The 12236-nt window shown below is 36.9% G+C and overlaps 1 protein-coding gene across 2 annotated transcripts in view; it reads left to right on the plus strand.

Moving 5' to 3' along the window:
• MCM9 (minichromosome maintenance 9 homologous recombination repair factor) overlaps window positions 1-12236 on the plus strand; it is a 106672-nt gene that overhangs the window by 70715 nt on the left and 23721 nt on the right. The gene's annotated exons all lie outside the window — the stretch shown is intronic.

Here is a 12236-nt window from a genome sequence, read left to right on the forward strand (position 1 = left end):
TGTTCAGGCAGTCCTCACAGAGTGACGTGGGCAATGAGCTTGCCCTGCGCCACAGTCTCCTGTGCCTCCTACGTGCTTGGCTGGGATTCAAGACCCAGTGTCTTAAAGGATGCCGCACCATGGGGACCCATTTCTGGGGTGGTGCCACTCCGCCCTGCCAATAAGGCCGGTGCCTGCAGAGTCTTTTGTCCTTGCCTGGGTGGGGGGGCAATATACTCTCTTCCCACAGTACTCAAGGGAGGGGACTGTTCTCTCTCAGTGTGCTCCTGATAACGCTGCTTTATTTCCCAATTCACATACAGGCACCTCTGTCCTGCCAAGCTGTCTCCTTCCACTTGTGGAGATTTTTCTGTCATTCCACAGATAGATTACCTGGGTATTCCAAGTGTTCTGACCTCAGTACAACTGTGTTTGAGGAAAATCCCTGTCCCCCTACATGTCTGCCATCTTAACTCCAGAAACTGACTTTAAATTCAAACACATAGGTAAGTTAAAAGGATAGGAACAAAACATTCCATGGAAACACCAAAACTTGACCAACGCATTACAGGAAAATAAAATTACGGAATGATATCCCCCATGAACATAAGACATGAAAATTCTGTTGTTGTTTTTTTTTAAGTAGGCTCCGTGTGCAACATAAGACTTGAACTCACAACCCTGAGATCAAGAGTCAAATCCTCTACCAACTGAGCCAGCCAGACATGAAAATTCTTATCAATACTTTATAAATTAAATCTGGCAGTATATTAAAAAAATTATACATTATAATCAATTAAAGATCATCCAGGAGTGCAAAGTTATTGTAACATTTGAAAATCAATTAATGTAATTCACAATATTAAGGAATCAATGAGAAAACATCTCAATAGATGCAGAAAACATATCGGACAAAATAATGATAAAAATCTTAGCAAACAAGAAAAGAAGTCCATCTGCCTATTTATATGTTATCTGTGAAAAACCTACAAGAAACATATTGTACTTAATGATGAAAGACTAAATGTCTTTCATTTAAGAATGGGAGCAAGTCAAGCATATCCAGTCTACTTCTGATCAGTATTGTAGTAGAAGTCCTAGACAATTTAGTAATACAAGAAAAAGAACTAAAAGACATTCAGTTTAGAAAGGAAGAAGTTAAAACTGTCTCCAAATGTAAATGTTTGTCTACATAGAGGATCTTAAAGAATCAGTGAAAATGGTATTAGAACTAGTAAGTTTTAAAAAGTCATAGAGGGGCATCTAGGTGGCTCAGTCGTCCAACTTCAGCTCAGGTCACGATCTCATGGTTCGTGGGTTTGAGCCCCACTTTGGGCTCTGTGCTGACAGCTAGCTCAGAGCCTGGAGCCTGTTTTGGATTCTGTGTCTCCCTCTCTCTCTGACCCTCCCCTGCTCATGCTGTCTCTCTCTCTCAGAAATAAATAAAAACATTAAAAAAATAATAAATAAAAAGTCATAGGATACAAGATTGGAGTATAAAAACTAATTGCATTTCTGTATGCTAACAATGAACAATTGAAAACTAGAATAAAATACTTATAGTATCCACACATATGAAATGTTTAGAGATAAATCTAGCAAAACATATTCCATATTTTGCAATGAAAATTGCAGAACATTGGTGAAAGAAATTAAAGAAGACCTAAATAAAGAGACATATACCAAATTTCACTCATAAGAAGACAGTGTTAAAATACCTCTTTTCCTCAAAGCAATCTATAGAATCCATGCAACTTCAATTAAAATCCCAGGAGGCTTTTTGCAGAAATCAACAAGCTGATCTTAAATTTTATATGGAACTAGAATAGCCAAAACAATCTTGAAAAAGAACAAATTTGGAGGACTAGCTTCATTTCAAGATTTACTATAAAGCCACAGGAATCAAGATAGGGTAGCACTGGTATAAAGGTAGACACATATCAATGGAAGAGAATATAAGTCCAGAAATAGACCCACAGATACAAAGTCAGTTGATTTTCAAGAACAATGCCAAGATAATTCAATAGAAATAGGATAGTCATTTCAAAAAATGGTGCTAGAACACTTGGATATTCATTTCCAAAAAGTGACTTGTACATAAATGCTTATAGCAACTTTATTCATAGTCACCCAAAATTGAAAATAACCCAGAAATCTACCAACTGGTGACTGGATAAACATTTTGATAAATCCATACAGTAGACTACTACTAGCAATAAAAGGAACAAACTGTTGATATATGCAATAACATGATTGAATCTTAAAAGCACTGTATGAAGTGAAAGATACCAGGCACAAATGACTACATAGTTTATGATCCATTTATATGAAATAATAGAAAAGACAAAATGAGAAGAGAAATCAGATCAGTGGTTGCCAGGGATTGGGCATTAGGACGAGGGATTGACTGTAGAGGGGCACCCAAAAAAGTTGAATTTAACTATATGTAAATTATACCACAGTAATCCTTAATTTTAAAAATATGTAAATCTATATATATATGCTTATACTACATATGTATTTTTCCATATATTTTATTTTTAGATTCAACATACATGAAATAACCCTGTCAAATTGCTATTGAAGTTTCTAAACACTTACTCTTTCTGTGCTTCTATCTTCCCTGATTGGCAACAGTATATGAACAGGTACAAATTCACGGCCCAAGCTTTGTCTGCTGATGGTGGGCTTGAATAGTAAAGCTACCACATAGGGATAGATGGGAAGGGGATGGAAAGGAACAACTGTGCCAGGGAAGATGATACATTTATCACCTTTTTAATTTGTAGTGACATCTAAAGAAAATAATTTTAATGAATAATTTACTGATTGAATTTCTTTTATATGTTGGGAAAGGAGATCATTTACAGCTAGAAGATATGCTACTCATATTTACAGTCAGTTTTTGTTTCTCCTTTAAACCACATGTCAAATATGTAATATATACTGGAAGGAGTTTTACATGAGCACTCTGAATGCTCTGATATAAAGATCTTTTCTCAGGCGCCTGGGTGGCTCAGTTGTTAAGCATCTCTCTGACTTAGGCGCAGGTCATGATCTCACAGTTTGTGAGTTCAAGTCCTACATCGGCTGAGCTTGATCCTTGCTTTGGGTAAAACATGAGCCCCAAATGAGCACTGCTTCTCGCTTCTCTCTTCTCTCTCTCTCTCTCCCTCCCTCCTTCTCTCCCTGCCCCTCATTCACTTGCTCCCTCTCTCTCTCAAAAGAAAAAAGACAAAAGAACTTTTGTCAAGGGCTAATATTTTTGACCATTGTATCATAGTAGGCATTAATATTTATAGTTCTTATTTGGTAAATATTTGTATGATTTCAAGATAAAATTCTTCAAATGTTTCTCTTTTGTCTTGGCTACTATCCAGAATTTAAAACCTTTTGAACTGTGGCATGGATCATGACTGATATTTTAGCCCTTCAGCTTCTTTACATTTATGTAAGAATTTTTACTTATGGAAGCACTTTGGCATATATATTTAAACATTACTATGATTTACCACATTGCAGAAATTAAAGGCTCTTTGTTCTCTTCTAGTTATTATCACTACACTAGTTCTTATCTATGGACTGTCAGGTTTGGATGTTGGTGGCATTATGATGTGTTCCACACCCTACATAACTATTTCTAGGTTCATAAAGACATTTATACTATTTAATTTCTATCATGCATTTTAAGACATAGTTTTTAAATACTATATAATTGCATTATTATATAATGATACTCAGTGGTTTGCTTTTTTAATTCCTCCCATCTTCTTGAAAGGGTTTCTTGAGCAATGTAATTGTGAAGATAATATTTTTTTAAAATGTCTGTTTATTTTTGAGAGAGAGAAAGAGAGAGAGCATGAGTGGGGGACGGGTAGAGAGGGAGGGAGACACAGAATCTGAAGCAGGCTCCAGGCTCTGAGCTGTCAGCACAGAGCCCGATGCGGGGCTCGAACCACGAACTGTGAATCATGACCTGAGCTGAAGTTGGAGGCTTAACCGACTAAGCCACCCAGGTGCCCCATGAAGATATTTTTTAATTACATTGTACTAACAGAGCTTAGGTTCTTGTGGTCTCTGAACTTACTAAACGGCCAATTCCCAGGCGTAACAGGGCTACCACACACTGATGAGCACTTAGGACTCCCTGCTTCTGCTCCTGAACATAATGTTGCTAATGCATGCTGGCCTGAAAATGTGTTTCAACCAGACCTAACATTTTTTACACTACTCAAAAAATTTAAAATTTTATTTATTCGTTTAAGATTTTATTTTTAAATAATCTCCAAACCCAATGTGGATTTTAAACTCATAACTCTGAGATCAAGAGTTGCATGCTCTACTGACTGAGTCAGTCAGGTGCCCCTAAAACTGTATTTAAAAACAGATTAGGTGTATAACTTATATTTGAATATCTTCCACCTTGAGTTGTTGGGTTCTGTGTTTTTCATGCAGAGGATATCACCTGAAACAAGAATCCTTCCAGAGACCAAACACCTTTCCTCTGGAATTATTTCCTTCCTGATGAGTTCTTGGTAAAACTACATAAACCTGCCACTGTCACTACTCAGTAACAACAAATATGCAACAATAAAAAAATTATTAAATATCCCTTCATTTAAAATAAAGAAAAACTTAAATGTTAATATTCTTTTTGAAAAGTCCATTGGTTATGGAAGAAAGAGCATCTAAGCTTTGGAGTTAAAGAGACCCATAGTCAGTTCTAGTCTCTATTACTTCCTTTTGATCTGTGTGACGTTATTGCAATCACTGGGCCTCAGTTTAGTCATCTCTGAAAGGAAAATAACAATTTCCTTCTTCCAGGGATATTTCTCAACTTAGGGCTGATATATGTTAATAGCCTGACTTTAGTACCTGCCACAGGGTAAAATATACATAACATGAAACCTGCCATCTTAACCATTTTTAAGAATACAGTTCAGTATTAAGTAGATTCAAATTACTGTGCAACTATTTATGTACTTCTTAAAAACCTATGATTTTTATCCAATCCTTTTAACCAGGGCGAGAAAATATTTGTGACTCTCCAAAATTATTTATTTCCTATGTATATGAAAGTGTTCACAGAACTCTTCGTGTTCCTGAACTAAATTGAGTCTGCATAATAGTTTCAGAATTATTATACCAACACTGTTGCCAGTAATAACCACCAAAAAAAAGAACAAAATACAAAAAAACCCAAAAAACTTAGTGATACTCAATTTTTCTTTTCTTCAAATTTTCTTTGCAATTTGTTTGTGGTTTTTTTGGTTTTGTTTTTTGTTTGTTTTTGTCTTTGTGCTTAGAATATATTTCACTGAGGCCATATATGGTTAGAGTGCATATTCAGAGGTTATTTGAATTAATTCTTCTCTTTGTGTGGTCATAGTTGCTATGGCTTTGGCATTTGTACTTCTTTGTCTTAAAGCTTTCTGGTCTGAATGTTGCCTTGCCTAGTATCAAGATCACAACTCCTGATTTCATATTATTTGTATTGGCCTAATATATCTTTCTTTATTTCTTCATGTTTAACCTTAAGACTTCAGTTTGTTTTTTTGTTTTTTTGTTTTTTTTTTTTACATTTTTTTACGTTTTTAAATTTATTTTGAGAGNTTCTCTTATATAGAGTATACAGTTGGTTTTATTTTATTTTGCTTTATGAATGACCTGAAAATCTTTTTCTTTTAATGTGTGAATTAAGCACATTTATATTTATTGGTATTACCAATATGATTGGTGTCAACTGTTTCATTTTTTAAAACTTCACTGTTTCTTTTTCTATGTGTTTGGCATTTAGGAAGGTTTGTATTTTTGTTATTTTATAGGGGTTGGCAAAGTTTTTCTATAAAGGCCCAGATAGTAAATATTTAAGACTTTAAGGGCCATACCATCTCTTATAACCACTCACCTCTCTTAATTGGATAATTTGATTAAATTACTGTGTATTATGTAGACAGAACAAAAGTCATAGACAGTATGTAGCTGGCTGGATGTGGCTGTGTCCCATTGAAACTTTATTTACAAAAACAGGTGAACTGGACTTGACCTGTTGCCTAAAGTTTGCCAACATCTGTTCTAGGTCTTACCTTTAAAAAATACCTTTTATAATGCCTACAGCCCCTTTAGCTTCAGTTGGGAGCTTTATGTAATACCTTTGACTCTACTTTTACCCATGTGGTAACCAATGATCCTATTCTATTTCCCCCTTACTCCCTTCTCTTTACTATTAAAAAAATGGTTGTATTATTTATACTTTGTCAGTACATATAACACATTCTCTTCTTCTACTTTTATCCCTTCCGATGCTTTGGTCTTTGATCTAATATTAAATGTATTCATTGCTTACCTTCAGTCCTTTTGCCAGAGCATCGCAAACATTTTTCGCTTGAATGAAAGTTGTCCTCTTAACAGATTTCTTAGAAAGGGCTCCCGAGGGCTGTTCTGAATCTATGCAGGTATCAAACTATTTTTCATGCTTTAATACTTGAAAACTGCTTGGCTGGATATAAAGACCTAGCCTTACACTTTCTTTCCTGTAGTTTTTCTTTGTGTGTTTCTGTTAACAAATTTGATGCCATTGTGGTATCTTTTGCTTTATAGATGATTTGATTTTCTTCTCTAAATGCCAGGGNTTACTTGTCTGTGTCTCAGTTAATTATTCTTAGTCCATTTGTTTAGGTGTTAGTGAGTCTTTTGAAATATAGAATTCTTTTCTTTCTGAAAATTTTTCCTGAATTACATAGTTTTGTATATATATACTCTCTGTCGTTTGTTTTTATTTTTCAGAAATTCTCACTACAGGTAGTTTAGGTCTTCTTTGCCTAGATTCTGTAGCAACCAATTTTTGTCTTAGACTTTTTTAGCTCTTTTGTATTTTGTTTTTATTCTCATGGTGTTTTTATTCCTCTTCTTAGCACCCTTTATTTATATTTCTAGCCCCATGTCTTGTCTGTTTGGCATCTCAGATTTGAATGTTCATTTCTAAAATTATTTTGTCTTCCTCTCTCCTCCTTTTTTTCCTTGAGTCATCTCTGGATATACATCTTTTTTGTACTTTTAAGTTTTGAGTTTTTGAATTTCTGATTTGGAGAGTTTTTTCATATATGCAAATATTTTTAAGGATATTTAATTCAAGTGACTGTATTATTTACAGATTTCTTTTACTTTGTGGTTTTTATGGTGAGATATTGGATAAGGATTTTATTATAGTTTTGTATGGATGTTGTATGTGTTTCCATTACTCTTAAAATGGCTTATCTTTTGCTCAACATCACTCATAATCAGGGAAGTACAAATCAAAACCACAATGAGATACCACCTCACACCTCTCAGAATGGCTAAAATTAACAACTCGGGAAACAACAGATGTTGGCAAGGATGCAGAGAAAGGGGAACCTTTTTGCATTGCTGGTGGGAATGCAAACTGATGCAGCCACTCTGGAAACCAGAATGGAGGTTACTAAAAAATTAAAAATAGAACGACTCTGCAACCCAGCAATTGCACTACTAGATATTTTTCCAAAGGATACAGGAGTGCTGATTCAAAGGGGCACATGAACCACAATGTTTATAACAGCACTGTCAACAATAGCCAAATTATGGAAAGAGCCCAAATGTCCATGGACTGATGAATGGATAAAGAAGATATGATTTATATATATATATACTATAGAATCTTGCCTTTGTAACAGTGTGGATGGAACTAGGATGTATTATGCTAAGTGATATAAGTCAGTCAGAGAAAGACAAATATTGTTTGATTTCACACATATGTGGAATTTAAGAAACACAGGAGATGAACATAGGGGAAGAGAAGGAAAAATAAAATAAAAACAGGGAGGGAGGCAAACCCTAAGGTACTCTTAAATACAGAGAACAAACTGAGGGTTGCTGGCAGGATGTTGGATGGGGAGATGGGCTAAATGGGCAATGGGCATTAAGGAGGGCACTTTTAGGGATGAGCACTGGGTGTCGTGTGTAAGAGATGAATCACTGGGGGGTGCCTGGGTGGCTTAGTCGGTTAAGCGTCCGACTTTCGCTTAGGTCATGATCTCGCGGTTCATGGGTGCGAGCCCCGCGTCGGGCTCTGTGCTGACTGCCAGCTCAGAGCCTGGAGCCTCTTTCAGAGTCTGTCACTCCCTCTCTCTCTGACCTTCCCCTGCTCACGCTGTCTGTCTCTCTCTCCTAGAAATAAAGTAAAAAAAAAAAAAAAGAGATGAATCACTGGGTTCTGTTCCTGAAACCAAGACTACACTGTATATTAACTAACTTGAATTTAAATTTAAAAAATAATAAGAAGAAAATAAAATGTCTTATCCTTTCCTAAATTAATAATAGTTATTCTTTATGGGGATGGTGAGAAACTTGGATGGTGTACTAGCTTTTAGTTCAGAGTAATCTCAGCTGAGTGCATATTACTTAACAGATAATTTTTTTTCTAAAGGTTAAGGGGAGAGTGGTTTATGTGTCTTCTGATTCTGTATTTCTTATTTGTTTAGTAGGATCTTCAATATCCACTGCTTGTCTCTTTCTTTCTCTGATCACCAAGACTCCAAGGAACTCCTGCCCCTTGCTGGTCACCTTCATCTATTCCAGGACCCTTCCCAAGAAGGCCATCTTTCTGTTCCCCAATAGTCACTGTTTTGATCCACAAGGCCTCGAGCCTTTTCACAATGTTTCCCCATCCATGTAGGACTCTCTCCTTCTAAGGGTCATTTTGTTTGTGTTTTACCATTATGAGGAACCCATTTGTCTCTTTGCCTTTTCACTTAGCCTCCACTGGTCTTTCCGTTCTGCTGTGGGCTCTACATCAGTTTTGCTGGTTCCTAATGTCTATTTGTTGATTCCCATGTAAATTGAGGTTTGCACTATTCTCTCTCACTTTTATTTTTTAGTTTTGTTTCATGGGTTTATTTGCTCTCCTTGTTTATCTGTAACCTCTCTGAAGGATATGTGGAGAGATGTGGATATAAGCAGCTGCTATTATCCTCTGGAAACCTAGAAATCAATATTTTATTTTTTTATTTTATTTTATTTTATTTTATTTTATTTTATTTTATGTTATTCTATTCTATTCTATTCTATTCTATTCTATGTTTATTTGAGAGAAAGAGAGAGAGCATGTGAGCAGGGGAGGGGCAGAGGGAAAAGGAGAGAGAATCTCAAGCCGGCTCCACACTGTCAGCTCGGAGCCCAATGCAGGGCTCAAACCCAGAAGCTATGAGATCATGACCTGAGCTGAAAACTAAGAGTTGGATGCTTAACTAACTGAGCCACCTAGGCACCCCATCAGTGTTTTACTTTTTAAGTTATTCTTTCTTTGTTGTTTAACTTATCATACCAACTTCTTCTATGTATTTTTAAAACATCACCTGTATTTTCTTTCAACTATTTTTAGAAAGAGTAATTGGGGAAATAGTTCTCTACAATAATTTTAAAGGGATCAAATATATAGAAGTGGAATTAAACTTTTCTGTATCCTTTAGAATCAATGGCTAGATATATAGAAATGGAATTAAACTTCTCTGTATCCTTTAGAATCAGTGGCTAGAAAGTTCAGGGAAGTATATTTAGAATCAGTACAAAGAAGACTTTTTAGAGGTTAGGGCATCAGGTAGGCTGCATCGTTGTAGGAGCCTTCAAAGTAGACTAGGAAACATTTGTGTGAAGAATTCAAGCATCTAATGAGTAAATGGATAACGTTCAAGGTACCACCTATGAGGTACTATAAACCTAAGCCAGCAAATTAATTCAGTTGCTGGCTGGTTTGTTGCAGAATGTGTACATCTATAAAATATGGCTTCATGTTATATCATGAAATGTTGAACATGATCTATGCTAATGTGGAACAAGTTCAGGAGACTGCATCAAGAGCTCCACCTTTTTTTTTTTTTTTTTTTTTTTTTTTTTTTNNTTTTTTTTTTTTTTTTTTTTTTTGCTTTGGGTATTGAAAGAATTATAAAAAGGGAAAGAGTCCCACAGCTAGTCTGGCTTTGTTGAGGTTCCAGCTCACTACCTACTAGCTAATTACTGGCATTTTACTGGACCTCTCTGTGCCACGGCTTCCTCATTGGTAAGATGGTGTGAATCACTCCATTTCATAGGGCCACAATGAAAATGGTTGAGTTAATCCATGTAAAGTGCTTATGATCTAACCTGACATATAATAAATGCTAGTTAAGTGTTACTATTATAGACCTACAATTCTTTTCAGAAACCCCTAAGGCCAAATACATGTTAGAATTCAGATTTTTTGGTTTTCATTTTAGGAAAGAAATACAGTGCATATGTCCTATATTATGAAATCTACCAGCAGTGCCTGAGACAGTGCCTATAATCATTTTTAAAAAATTTTTTTAATGTTTATTTTAGAGAGAGAGACAAAGTGTGAGTGGGGGAAGGGCAGAGAGAGAGACACACACACATACAGAATCTGAAACAAGCTACAGGTTCTGAGCTATCAGCACAGAACCTGATGCAGGGCTCAAACTCACAGACCGCGAGATCATGACCTGAGCTGAAGTCAGATACTTAACTGACTAAGCCACCCAGGTGCCTCTGTAATCAAGCATTTTATTTTAATCATACTACAGTGAAGCTATAAAACTTCACACTAAATGTAATAAAGGTACATCAATTTAGGTCAGATTTTCCTGCCAAATTAACTATGAACAACTCACTTTTTCAGAATTTTTTGGATTTTGAAATTGTGATAAATGGATATGGACTGTTATCATCATCATCACCTGGCTCCTGCATGTGTCCAGGAGCTCTGATCAGCCAGCCAAAACCTGATTATGCTCCAGGACGAACCCTCAAGTGCTGCAGGGTGGATGACAACTGGAAAGGCCTTTGAAAGTTATAATGAGAAAAGCTCACGTTACCTGAAGGGCACCTTAAGCCAGGGCAGCTAGGGTGCCCGGGACGGCAAAGGCTGCATCTTTTGATGAGACGAACATAATTTGGAAAACGGGAGTTTTTGTTCAAAGTAGATCTAAAATAGCAGCTGTATTGTTCATTGCTGCCATAGCATAAGTGTATTCACCTTCAGACCTGCTTTCCCAACATTGTGACTCAGATACTTTTTCTGATTTTTTTTGTGTCTGTGAGTCTTTCAGACTTGTTCAGCCCTCCTTACTGGTTAGCACTTGCTAACTGTAATTCTCCCACATTAATGCTCCTACTGATGCTTAGAGCTGTATGATTCATTTTACTTCTTTAGTTGATGTCTAAACTCTTTGTTTTGAAGAGGGAAAAAAATCACCTTTGTGTGTGTGTGTGTGTGTGTGTGTGTATGTGTACGTACATATTTGGAACATTACCCATATATAACGTGTTACAATAAAAATAGAAGTCCAGTTCAGTGAATCCTGCAGTCAGTTAATGGAACAACAGAAGGCAGGCCTTGCATCACCTAGGGTTTCAGGAGGTTTCTTAGTAGGGTGGGGGGAAAGAGAAAGGAGAAACCACCATTACCAACAACATCAGAAAGGTCCACCCTGGACGACATGCTGCTTATGATTCCAGCACTCAAAACATTGGTTCCGGTGGCACCTTCAAGATTAGGCAGCAGTAGTTCCCTACCATGTGTTTATGTGTTCGTGTTGTTTGTTTTTCACTTTTCTAAATCTGCATACTCCTATCCTGGGGAAGCCAATGAAGCACTTATTTACTGCTCCTGTCACTGTTTTCTTTTCTTTTTTTAATGTAAATTTTTTAATGTTTTACTTATTTCTGAGAGAGAGAGAGACAGCATGAGCAGGGGAGGGTCAGAGAGAGAGGGAGACAGAATCTGAAGCAGGCTCCAGGCTCTGAGCCGGCAGCACAGAGCCTGACGCGGGGCTCAAACCCACAAATAGTGAGATCATGAGCTGAGCCGAAGTCGGATGCTTAACCGACTGAGCCACCCAGGTGCCCCTCCTGTCACTGTTTTCTGCTGCCAGCCTGGCTTTGGTGAGGGACACCAGGCTGCTGCCCAGGACCCAGCCCTCAGCTCTGGAAGGATGGTTGCTGACAGGCTGATAACATCATGCACGTGTTCTGCTTGTTAACCGTGAGGACCTGGGCCACCTCGCCTGGGTTCACAGAGATTTCATTCTCCTTCAGCATATAGTAATCATTGATGGATGAGGTCCCACTGCAGCATTTAAGGAGTCTCACTGTTTTTCTAAGACTTGATCGTTGTCCTGTGCCCACGCTTGCTGGATGTCAATGTTGGTGGCTTGCAGAATAATCTGCTCAGAAGTCTCCCGGTTCCT

The sequence above is a fragment of the Crocuta crocuta genome, unplaced genomic scaffold (assembly GCF_008692635.1).
Source record: "Crocuta crocuta isolate KB4526 unplaced genomic scaffold, BGI_CrCroc_1.0 scaffold772, whole genome shotgun sequence".
Classification (NCBI taxonomy): Eukaryota; Metazoa; Chordata; class Mammalia; order Carnivora; family Hyaenidae; genus Crocuta; species Crocuta crocuta.